The sequence below is a fragment of the Prinia subflava genome (assembly GCF_021018805.1).
Source record: "Prinia subflava isolate CZ2003 ecotype Zambia chromosome W unlocalized genomic scaffold, Cam_Psub_1.2 scaffold_33_NEW, whole genome shotgun sequence".
NCBI classification, from domain to species: domain Eukaryota; kingdom Metazoa; phylum Chordata; class Aves; order Passeriformes; family Cisticolidae; genus Prinia; species Prinia subflava.
The window spans coordinates 2,302,508-2,315,487 of NW_026960610.1; the positions used below are offsets into that span (position 1 = coordinate 2,302,508).

Below are 12,980 nucleotides of genomic sequence, written 5' to 3' on the forward strand. Positions count from 1 at the left end.
GGGCCTCGCTCCGCGTCCGCACCGCCCTGAGGACGGGCGTGAGGAGGCGTGAGGAGCGATCGCACGGGGGGCGTGAGGGACGCACGCGTTCAGGGCGGGCGGGTGGGGGCGCGAAGAGCGGGCGCGCGGTGGCAGCGGGCGCGTGGGGCAGGCGCCCTCCAGTGGGCGGGAGCGGCGCCGCCGGGACTGGACTGCGAGAGCGCTCCGCGCTCGGGACCGGGCCGTGTCCTGGTGCGGGCCCGGGGTGGGCAGGAGCGAAGCCCCCTCTGCCTGCGACTCTCCGGAGCAGTTGAGGGTGGTCGCTCACCGTGGCATTTCTTCCCCCGCCATCACAAGTTTTAGGGAAACAGAACACTGTGGGCACTCTGAGCGAGGGCACTTCTGGGCAAAATCAAGTCCCGCTTTAGCTCTAAATGAGCTTTTGATTTGTTTTCTGCCCCTGAGCTGGCTCTGCCCCCAGCCGTGCCCGTCCCTGTGCTAATCTCCTGTTTATGATCTCTCGGTATCTCCTGGCAGCACGGTGGTGCTTAAGTAGAGGCTGTTGAGGGAGTTGGACTGTTATAAATGCCAATCAGATATTCCAATTTAAATAATAATTTGGTTTATTAATAACAAACCAAATCACAGAATTTCGATAACCCACCACCAGCGGAAAAAACTTGACAGAGTTTTCCCGGGAAATGCCAAGGGTGAACCGTGAGATACAGGGCCTGGCAGCCTGCTATCTCCCCCAACGGTTCACGAATTAGCCCGGTTCGGGGCTTGGTTTTTATACACTTTATTCCGCCCTCGGCAATATTTCCCCATATTCCCCATTGTTTCCCCACCAACTATACAAATTCGGGAGTCTCCCCGACCAAGCAGAAAAGAGTTCTTTTCTCAGTTCAAATGTTAATGTCCAATTTCAATAGGTCCTTATAGTTGATGAGTGGTCGGGATATCGAAGATGTGGCTTGATGGTCCGTGAAGCTGGCACCCAAGGTGTGAGTTGCTGGTGCCAGCTTATCTCCGGGGTCCCCTCCCTGGTGCTTGGGCAGCTGCGGGCTTTCCCGGAAAATCCCTTTGTTCTTTTCTGAATGGGGCGCCGGCTGTCTCAGGGTGGTCAGTTTCGCCGTCTGCTGCAGAATCTCTTAAAACATAAACTTTTACCTGATATCACTTTATACAATTTTATAAATTTCTAATTTATCATAAGAACATGAATTAACCATTCTACGTTTATAACAGGACCAATTGGCCCTTTTCAGGGTCCCCTTTTTATACAGTTTATTTTGCCGGCGGCAGAGTATTTCCCCAAAGATCTTTGTCTTTGGGTCGGTTTCTTCATATTCATTTCTGCTGTCCGGTCTGCTGAATGGGGTTCCCCGAAGAAAGATGAATGTTAAGTCTGTTCCTCCGTGTATGAATGGGAGGTGAAATCCTGAATGGAAGGCATTCTCCCGATGGTATCTCCCATGATGGCTGGGAACTTCACAGTTCCACGGCCCCGGAGGACTGATTCCAATCTTGATTTACCCTTTATTCTGGTGTTAATAGTGTGCTTCCCAATTTACCGGCAGGGGTATTGTCTTTCCCGGATTCGTAGCCTCTGGGTATTGCCCTGTGGATGCATGGCTGGAAAAGCAGGGACATGTGCACAATCCTGCTTTTAGCCTAAAGGATGAGTAGAAGCTGAAACGTCCTTGAACTGTTCTTTAGATGGGATAAGGAGGAAGTAAAGTTTGGAGCAATAGCTGTAACAGGATGCTAGACAGGGTGTGTTGACCATAAGTTGGAGAAGGCTCACAGCATCCAGCCGCAGAGCTTCTAAACCAATTATGTATACTGCAAGGATGCGTGAACACTATGGTTTAACCAATGATGTTCAGAGTTAGGTGCATGATATGCTTAGCACAGTATAAATGTATGTCAAGTAGCTGAATAAACGAGCAAGATTTCTAACTCATATTGAGTGCTGTCTTGACTCTGGCTGATCTCCGGCAACATTGCCCATCCTAAAATTAGTCGGTTTCATGCCCGACCTGCTTGTGCATTTCATTTTACAAAACATATTTACATTTTATATACACCAAAACATGAATTATTCAACAGTATTTATTACATGGGCACTTCAGACAGATGCCACTGGATCCAGCTTCAGCAGCCCACCTCTGTGTGTTCAGGTGCTTTGTACCTATTTCTGTTCCACAGAGCTGAGCAGAAAGGGAAAAAGGAGATACCTTTTTCTGGAGAGATTCCACAGCAGTCTGTAGGCCAGAGAGTGTTTTTCCAGCCTTTCCAAAGCCCTTTCTGGGGCAGGAAGGATGTGACCTCTGCCCAGACAGCAGTGCCTCAGAGCTGAGCACGAACTGTTAAAGTCCAGCCTGCGGAGACATAAGCCTTTGTACTGCCACGGGTCCCTGCTGGCCATAAACTACACGTGGTGCAGGCAGTGCTGGGCAGGGCCAGGCACAGCCAAACTGCTGGCCTGGCCAAGGCCAAGCCTCAGATGGTCAAGTCCACAGGAGCACCTGGCACCAGGCTCATTCCACAGGCCTCTTGCCAAGATAGATTCCATTTTATTCGTCTTTGTTCTGAGCTCAGCAGATCGTTCCCAACTCTGGATGTAGCTTTGCCCCCCTGCTTTTCACTCACCTACTTGGTTGCCTTAACAGAAACATCTCTACCATTTCCCATCTAACAGATACCACAGAAAAGCAGGATTTCAGGAGTCCTTTCATTCAGTACATAAACACATCTCAGTTTTTTGCCTCTCATATCTTTCTGTGCTGACACCAAGAATTGGAAACCATCAGGAACCTGGCATGTTTCCATTCAACAATGTTTCTATTTCTGAAGTGCAGAATGAAAAAGAAAGAGTTGGTGTAATTCAACAGCTGTAAGTGGACTGTACTCCCAGCACAGTTAAGATGGTGATACATGGAAATCTCAGAATCCAGATCTTTTCTGCAGCACATGCTCTTGTCCCTCTGGAATCACATCCATGGCTTTTTCCTTGCACCTCACAGGACCTGGGCTGCTGGTGGTGTACAGTCAGCCAGCATTCCCACCAACAGGTGCTCCCCAGGGAAAAATCCACCTGTACAGGAGCAGAGTAAAAGCATCTCTAAAGCCAAAGCAGAAAATTAGTGCCACTAACAACTCAGTTGGATTGCAAAGCTTTCGTATCAAATCCAGGCTGAAAATTACTTGTTTGCCTGTGCATGTTACATGAATAATTCCTCTTTGGAATTGTGTTTACAGTAATAGATGGCCCTGGAGAGATGTAATTCATGTCATAATGCTGACATCAGAAATCTCCAGGTGCAGCTTGGATGATTTATAACTGGCCTCTTTATAGAACCAAGCCCCATGAATTATTTACAATTTTCTGAGAAAAATAGATTTAATATGTCTTATGGCTGGCAATTCTCCACAAGAGCTGATGCTCCATCCACTTGTGCAGGATGGGAAGCAGTGGGGAGTGGGAGGATGCAGCGCCCCCTGCGAGTGGGGCATGGAGGAGCAGCAGCTGCCCCACACACAGCATGGGGCTGGATGGCACCCGGGCATGGGGCATGAGGACAACATGAAGTAATGGCTTACTAGGCCAGATCTCCAGTTACCTCTTCACTGCCTCCCTAGAAATTCCAGGCACCCTGATACAAAAATGTTACCTGTGTGTTTCACAAGGAATCTTCAGAAACTGCCAGTAAAACACCAGGTGAAACACTGAAAGTTCAGCTATCCCCACTCTTTGCAGCCATTCTACACTGCCAAAGTTCAGCCATTTCCAGGTTTTGTGGCTGTTCTTTGTTTCCCTGCTGGACTCACCTGTACCAGCTGTTACCCAAATATTGAAAGAGATACTGCTTAGAAGTTCACTGTAACATGTCGGTTGAGAGACTTTACACTGTAAATCCCTCATACTTTTAATCATCTACTGACAGCAGACACAAAGAGAATCCAAATAAACCATGATCTTCCCAAATACAGATGGTTTGGATTTTAGAGAATTGGCTTGAACAGATTAATAGAGCCCAAACCTAAGCAGAAAATGCTCTTTAGGAAATGAACTAGGTGCTTCCAGCTCACCAAACAGCATTATAAGAGCAAACAGCTGCCAGAGGTTGCCCAGAATGACTTGTTTTTTGCTGTTCAATTTATTATTTATTTATTCTTAACAGCTCTGGTGAAATACAAAATTAGAGTGCAGAGGTGAAAATCACCCAGGCAAGGCTCCCTTTGGTTTGAGGTGGCACCAGCTGCACATGCAGTTTGGTAATTCCCGTGTCTTTTAAATGATTATTGTACTTCAGTGACTGCCAAGGGGTATTTAAAATATTCTGTTCATGCTGTATTATTCATTCCAGTGAACTTAACAAATCATAAAAGTAGTAGTGGCAAGGTACAGATTTTATCCGATTGTCTCTTCCATCGTGGTTTAAAACAGGACTTCATGATTTCTGCAGAGGAGGAAATAAAATCTGCATCACACTGGGCTGAAATGAGGCTGTGCACAGACACACCTCAGCATCGTTCAATATTTAATGGTGTTACTTAATCCTTTGCCGAAAAAAGGCTTTTCCCACTGCAAAGCTTCTTGCTGGTGATGATTTTTCTCCTTCCTTCTGGAAAAATTTCATAAGAAATATTAATATTTTATCAGGTTGCTGTTGGACTAACATAATTGTCTCTGTGTTCTCAGTATATACCTTCCTTGAACCATTATTGAAATGGCTGGGGGATGAGCATGGTTCAGAACACAGAAAACTAGTAAAAGATTAACTATTTAAAAACATGTCAGTATTTTATAATGTATTATTGAGACCGTCATAGAAAACTCATCAAAGCTATAAGCCAAGTTGAATCAAGCTCCCACAAAACATAAATTGTTAATTGTTGCTCAGTTCCCAGTGACAATATGACAGAGCAGGCATGAGCAAGAAAAGAAAGATTAACCCTGGAGAAGTCAAGAGAAGCCCTGTGTTTCTGTCAGTTATCAGTAATTTACAGGAAAGGAAAAACCCATCATTTTGGGGCTATTTAAAGAGTATTAATAGAATTGAACGAGGTGTAGTGCCACAGTGCTTTGGACAGAGGCTGCTAATTGTTCTGGAAGGCTTTTGATATAGTCAGTGGCCTGTTTTCCAGACAATTCCTTCCAGCTCACTGTCTCACAGCAGGAAAGTGTTCTGGGTAGTGTGGGAGTGGAGGGGCCAGGTCTCCAGGGAGCAGTGCCACTGGCAGAGGCCAGCTGGGCAGTGCTGTCACAGGGCAGGGGCTTTTCTTCCAGTTCAGTACTTAACCTGAGGATGTTTTACCTTGCATAGCCCATGAGCAAGCCAAATACCATGAGATTTGTTCTGCAGACTGTTTCCTTCACTTGGATTTCACATTCTGTCTGTGTTAATACACCTTGGGTTTGTTGGGATGCGTGTGGTACTGAAAATCACAGGCAGACATCCCCGGGGAGGACAGCAAAAGAGAGAAAGAGAACAAATAAAATGAAATCTGCAGCATTTATGGAAGTAAAGTTGCTCAGATTTACACTGTGTCAGGCTCACTGAGCAGTGTGTGACTCCCAGCTGCATGTGACACTCACCTGTCTGGGCGGGTGGCAGGGAGGGAGAGCATCCAACAGACCCGGGGTTGAGAGCTGGGGATAGAGTCAGCCACAGGAGCTTTCCACAGCTTCTATGGGAAAACGAGTGTTCAGGTGAGTCACATGGGCCTGAGTCAGGCCCAGAGCCTCTAATCTCTGGGGCATCTCCCAAGCAATGCTGTCCCTCCTGTTCCACCACACCACAGGCCACTGCAGTGACAGGAGCTCTCCCTAGTGCTCCCTGGGCTTCTCACCCCTTGGGGGAGGAAAAAATCCCCAGACCCAAAAGACTGGTGTAATTAACATTCAGGCTCATCTTGCTTGGTCTCTTGTCTCTGGAACTGGCCATAGTGGAAGATTACCTCCTTCTGTTGGCCTCTCTATAATTCTATGTAATTTGATTTCTCCTGGTTTTTTTTTTTTATTATGGTGCATAGGTGTCCTAGTTTGAAAGACAGGTTGGTGCTAGGAAGGAGGCAGGATCTCCCTAGAGATGGAGAATTCAAATCCCCTCCCTCCAAATTATTCTAATTTAGAAAATTAAAGGGGCTTTCAGGCAGAGGTATGGGGATAGGAATAACAGTTCTTTACTAGTATATATGACAAAACAAACAAACAACTACAGCATTAATAATAAACAGAACCAGGAACCTTGAGGGCTTTCTTTCACAAAAGCCTGGGGCAGTTTGATCTCAGTGCCCCTGCAGGACTCCGAGAGGCCAAGCTGGAAGGGTGGAAAGTCCCAGGCTGGTGGATGAGACGAGGAGCTCTGCGCTGGTAGCTGGAATGGCAGGGGGTGTCCCGGCAGAGCTGGGCAGTGCAGGGCTACAGAGTAGCAGGAAAGCCTCAAAGCTCCGAAGAAACAGCAAACTCAGGATTCCTGGGTACACGAGCAGATGACGGTAGATTTCCCAGGACAAGACGGAGTGATGGCCGTGGACTCTTCTTGCAGCGAGGGGCAGCTTGACTGTCCTCCTCGATGCTGAGAGCAAGAGTGAGCAACTGCCCCCCCAGTTCTGTCTCTTACCTTTACCAAAGTTCGCATTATCTCTCCCCTCTGAGGGGAGCTCCTGGAGACTGAAAAACAATAGGTGTAGCCTTGTGCTGCCATGTCCTTCAATTACTCCCTTTGTTCTGGTTAAGTACTGTCGTTAAGGTTTCTTAGCAACTTATGGGAAAAAATTCTCTAAGTGAAAAAGAGGCAAATCTAACCCCCAACAATAGGGAATAATTATCAGCTGTCCATCTTCTCCAGGCCCATAACCCTCTTCTTCAGTCACTTTCCTGCTGTGAATCTGTAGCACACCCAGCCCCTCCAAGATCCCCAGCTTTTCTTAACCCGTGAGACCTTTCAAACAACTCATTTCAGTTCTAAGCAGTGCCTTTGCAATCCTCACCCTCTTTTTTTCCCCTCCCAGCCCATTACAGAGTGGCTCTTAGGGAGTAAGAGCCATGACAAACACCACCCTGAGACAACAGACCTGCACCTTCCTGTAAAGCACTTTTTGGCTACACATTTGGTACCTGCAGCATTGGACTACCCCACCAAACATGGCTTTTCTTAGCTCACGTCCTGCTAAAGCTGGTGTGCCACCTGAGGAGCTGTCACCACACTGCCCCAACACACGGCCATGGTGGCATACTCTGTATGACTTTGAAATGTGTTTGCTGAGGGCACAATTCCTCCTGCAAGCCTACTTTGGCTGGCATAGCCCCAGTGAAAATCCTGCACCAACGCTTTCTGGAAGGAAAGGGGAAGTAAAGGAGAGGTCAGCTCAAGCTCTGGAGCCCTGCCCCTGGGAAGAGGGACACAGGAATTTGGGTCTCATGGACGTTTCCAGATTGTTGCCTGTATTGCTCATTCTGTGAAGGATTATCAATAGGGAATTTGCACTAAAATCCCTCTCTGCAGACCTTTAAGGAGACATTGCCGTGTTCAAGCTGGAGAGCTCTGGGAAGGAGCCCAGCTCTTGTAAATCCTCCATCATTCCTGCTCCAAACTGTAATCAGCACACCCACCTCACCCATCCCATTGGAATTCCAAATCAAGCATACATATCTCCTTTCAGGGTGGAGATTTCTCCTGCACTTTGGGTTTCATAACCTCAGTGTGTGGGTTGCAGCTGACAATCATTTCTCCTGTGTCTGCAGGGCATGGAATGGCTTCTCCCATTCCAAATGCCAAGTGCAGCACAGGAGCTTTGTGGAGGTTTATCCAAGTTAGGACAAGTCCTCCTCCTCCAGGGAGATTTTGGAAGCACGAAAACAGATTTCACACAATGAGCTATCCCTACGTTTAACATCATCTTTCTAAAGGTGAATTCATTCACTTACCTCAAATCCAGACAGCCTCAGGATTTTGCTTCTTGTAGAATTGAAAGGAGGTCAAAGTCACAGTCCCACCTGACCGTGTCTGAAGGAGAAACAGGAGTGATCCCTAAGACATGTGTCGCTGTGAGCCTCGCCAGAAAATGCCGTGGTGTGCGTTTCCCAGGACGCGCATGGCAGCATTGGGTTGCGGCACATTCCCCCCGGGGAGACTCTTCCTCCCTGCTCAGGAACTCCGATGGTCTCAGCGAGTGCTTTTGGGGCGCAGAGATGAAGCAGAGGCGAGACAGGTCTTGGGGTAAACTAGGGAGATTTATTAAAGGTACAACTGAAGAATAAAACCTAAAACTGAACACCAAGAACGGGGAACACACTTCTCGCCGTGGGTTTTATAGACAAGGCAATACAAAGCAAACAACCAATGAGAATGCACTCAGGGAGGAGTCTAAGGTGGGAATACAGAACTAAATCCAATGGGAATAGCAAAAGCAGTGTAATGATACAAAATAGCAAATGATATATTGAGCTAAGGAAGACTGGCAAAGAAGATTCTAGCAACAGAGGCAGGGATACAGAAAACTGACATAGCGGTATGCATAATTTTAGCCATAACACACAAATGAAATAGAAATCTGGCCTGAAAACTCAAAGCAGAAAACCCACACCACAACAAGAAAAGACACAGGGAGTCTGGAGTTTTGGGGAGATCAGAGCAGCAGGGAGGATCTCCTGCTTTGTTTATTACTTCCTATTATATACTTTTAACAAGGTGCCCATGGATTGGAGAGTGGCATTCCCACCTTCCAGCCACATTGGTCAAAGGGGCTGTCACACAATCATTCCTTCTCTTGGAGAAGGAATTCAAAACAATTACAATATTTACAAAACACGATCTCCTTGTTTACATGAATGAGCGTGAGAAGGTGCACACTTCTACTTTAGTATGAACGCTCAGCAAACTAGGAAAATCTCATGGTGACAGACATGACCTTTAGACCTCTTAAAGTGTGACAAGCATACAATTGATAACAGACAAACTACTTCAGTGGGGTTTGGCAAGATATCTCAGCCCCTCATCTTTGTTCCTGTACAAAAGAGAGATGTTTGGTATCCCTTTCTGTCTTGAGTTGCAAAATGTAACCAAAAATGTGTATTCTATTTTCATCTCATGAAACCTGTTGGGAGATATTGTTCTTTATCTCTTGTAACTCTAGGAGGGGAAGAGGGTGGATGCCTTCTGTTAATGGACACCTGATAACACCAGATAAGGCAGTGCCTTCTTATCTCTTCCTCCACCCATCCTCCTCCGAGGGATATTACCTGTGAATGGGCCATTTAAGGCCTCTCACATGACTGACAACATTACTTCATTCCATTGTGAGATGCTCCACTCAGTGGGAGGAGCCAAAGCCTTTCCACAGGCATAAAACCTGCAATCCCAAACACTAAGGCAGCTGGTTTTCCACTGAATCCTTGAAGGAAGACTGGATCCTTTCTTGAGGATCATCTCTACTCCAACGGAGCCACAACTGTCACTCCAGGAGGACTTACTTCAGACTGCTTCAAACACCCTGACCAACAGGGTGTCAGGTTTGCATTCTGACTCTGTCAGTGGTCTTTTGTACTATTACATTTATCTTATTTTATTTTATTTTTACCTTTTTTGTTGTTTGTTTGTTCTCTCTATATTAAATTGTATTTCTGACTTGGGGTCTCACTGGTTTTGCTTTCAAACCAGTATACCAGCATCCCCTGGCTGGACAGGCTGAGCACCACAGAGGAGGGAAGAAGAGGGAACAAACAAAACAGAGCATATGGAAACAAGAGGAATTAGAGGAGAACTGGGAGAAGAGTAGTGAGCAAAAGGGTGAGTAGGAGGAAAATCAATCTGAGCTGTAGGCAGCTAAGAGGTACATAAAGCCATGAAGATGGTACCAGATTAGAGTCGTGAGTCAAATGCTGAAGCATGAAACAAGTCTACAAAGGGTATCCCAGATTCTTCTAATTCACACAAAAACTTGGGGAAATAACCCCTCTGCCAGAGATCTGTTACACAAACCAAATATTCATCATGTGCAATAAGTAATGCTCAAAGGTGAGTCATGGAGCTGATGCATATATGTGGGCTCAAGTGTTCAGGTTCCAAATGTGCCCAAAATACAAGGGAATAATAGAATGGGATTAAGAATTGTGCAAAAATGTAAAAACTGAGATTACTTTGAAAAGTCTTACCCTGAAAAAGGAGGAATTTGTATGGTTTATACTTACAGAGCCAGCTTAGGCTCTGAAGAGGAATCAGTTCAATCCACCCAGCCTCTGAATTACACTCATGGACATTTTTCCTCAATCAACCACACAGAGAGTAGAGACATCCTGGCAAATGAAAAATGGCCAGTGCCAGATTATACGAAACCTGTGATGTCTTCTCTTGCTGTAAAACCTTATAGTACCCTCTAAACTTCTAGTGGCCATGGGTGAAATTCAGTCTTGAACTGGCTGAACATCATGTGGAAATTGTTCTCCTGGTGCTTCCATGTTCATCTCCATCTGGTATGCTGGGAAGAAGAGCTAGAAGGATGCAGTGAGTGACACCTCCTCTGACCAGAAGAGCTTCCATGTAGCAGCTCATGCCAATGGCAGAACATGCTCTCCAGGGATGGGATCACATATCTCATGTACTCAAACCACCCTCAAAAGAGCAAACTCCTTCTCTGACACAGAAAGATCCAGAGATAAATCTTCATCAGCAAGGAAGATGTACAGATCTGTCAAAAACACCATCTGAGGCTACCTGAGGTTCAGAAGGTTGGCATTTCTGTACCAGACAAATATATTTTGCATTTCTGTTCATAAATTCTGAGCACAGTAATTTCTGCTGACACTCACGGGGATGGCAACATATGGCAGAGGAAGCTGGGGACAGCACAGCTCCATCCACTCAAGTGAGGCTCCTCGGAGCTTCTCTGGCAAGATGACAATTTGCAGGAATTCTGAGTGCAAGAATAGGAAATAGTAATCAACAAGAACCTAAATGTGCTGTTTATCTGAGGGTACAGGCTGAACACTGCAAGGAACCCAATTCCCAGCCTCCCTCCCAGCACGTGTAACTCTGTGGTTGGCGGCACATCCTCATGGAGTCCCCACAGATTGTGGCGGAACTCTGCCTCTTCTTATCAGCCAGAGCTGGATGCATCCTCCTATGGGCACACACCTATTACAGGAATATATTAGGGATTTGTTTTGGTCCGAATAGCAGCATTTTTGAAGAAGCTGCACAAATTTAATGCAGATGTGCCTACATCAAGATTGCTGACATTTTTATAGACCAACACACACAAAGCATAAGTCACATTTACCAACAATCCAGTGCTTAGGCATTTCCACTCTGCTTACTTTGGGAGTTTAATCAAATGAATGGTATCACCATCTAACATCATTGATCAGCCATTTTAAGTAGTAATGGGGGCTTAAAGCAGGATGAGTGAGTGAATTTCTAGTTAGCTCATGCTTCTCTGCATATTCATTTTAAGTCTTGAATAGAATCATAAAATATCCTGAGTTGGAAAGGACCCACAGGGATCAGCAAAGTCCAACTCCCAGCTGGCCAGTACAACCTCTCCTTGTTCTCATTCTGTTTCAAATCAATCTTTGCCACAGCTCCACATGAGCTCTGCTCAGTGATTCCTTTTCTGGAATACTTTCCCCTAAATTTCAGGCTTCAAGCCACGTCTAGAGGGAACAGCATTTCAACTTCCATAATGCACCTTCCTCGGTGCAAAGACCAAAAGAATTTCCTGTGTGTATGAAGCCTGCAAAAGAACTATGGGAGCTATAAGCCAGGAAAAGAAGAAAAGGATGCTGTGACAAGTTATATATATATATGTATATATGGCCACTTTATTGTAATGCCTCTATTTTATATATATATACATCCATGGCTCTTGGTACAGGCCCACTCATGAACATGTTACGTAAAATGACATTGTGAGGTGGCTAAAAGCAGCAACTTCCCTCAAAAACAAACAAACAGTCACTTTCACATGTCTCTGGTAAAACAGAGGAATGCTGCTGCATGATGGATAAATGTGGAGTCCCTTGTGCCCTTAAAAGTATTCCCAACTGCCTTGCCCTGGAAAAGTGAAGAATAAAGATACCCCTTCCACATGTAACAAAAGCTTTTCCCCCATGGTTCTTTGCAAACAATGTGCAATCTGCTCCCTGGGTGTTCCAATGTCCATCACTCTCCCATAGTGTCCCCTTTCCCTGGTCCCCCATTGGCTCTGGGGCCTGGTGTCCAGTTTCTGTCTTCCCTATGGCCACTTGCCCCCTGCCCTGCACTTTGTACCACCCACGAACCTGAGACACTATATAACCGAGAAAACCACATGGTTCGCCCCTTTTTGGCTCCTGATTTCTTCGGCACATGGAATAAACCTTGCTGGAACTAATCTGTGGCTGAGGGCCTTCTACCTCTCTTTGCTTGAGCTAGCTGGTAACATGTGTGGATGTGTGGCTTCATTGCTTTGCCTGAATTCTTCTCAAGCTGTTTCTCCACTGGAGAGTCTGACTGAGATTTAATTAGGCTGTAGCTACACTCTGAAAAAGACACACTGTTACAAATGGCGTCCAACATGGGGTTCAAACTCACGACCCTGGGATTAAGAGTCCCATGCTCTACAGACTGAGCTAGATGAATTAGTCTTGATTCTGACCTTCACCCCTGCCCCAACCCCATCTACCCTGTACTATCATACAGATAGAGATCACTGTGACTGTGATGTGTATAGACCCCCCCTGGCATTTGACTGAGAGCACACCTATTGCCCAAGCCTTTCTCGTACCCTCCTGGACTGATGCCTTGCTAGAAAATCCCACATTTTTTGGGCAGAGATGCTAGGCGAGGACAGACCTATAATAGAGTGTAGCTTGTCTAACCAAGGTATCAAAGTTTCTCTTCCAGGGGTGGCAGACACAGGCTTGGACATGACAATTGTAGCTCAATCCAAGTGGCCACAAGGCTGGGAGATAGTGTCAGTCAATGGAGTCATCTCTGGGATTGGAGGAGCAG

At 46.0% G+C, this 12,980-nt stretch overlaps 1 long non-coding RNA gene across 1 annotated transcript in view; it reads right to left on the reverse strand.

Moving 5' to 3' along the window:
* Positions 1 to 138: 138 nt before the first annotated feature.
* Positions 139 to 12,980, reverse strand: part of LOC134565113 (uncharacterized) — a 44,314-nt gene continuing 31,472 nt past the window's right edge. The window contains exons 4-7 of the long non-coding RNA XR_010083776.1: positions 6,236 to 10,902; positions 5,585 to 5,676; positions 5,304 to 5,424; positions 139 to 4,610 (exon numbers count right to left, since the gene is read on the reverse strand). This is a non-coding gene — a long non-coding RNA (uncharacterized LOC134565113). The remainder of the gene's footprint in view (positions 4,611 to 5,303; positions 5,425 to 5,584; positions 5,677 to 6,235; positions 10,903 to 12,980) is intronic.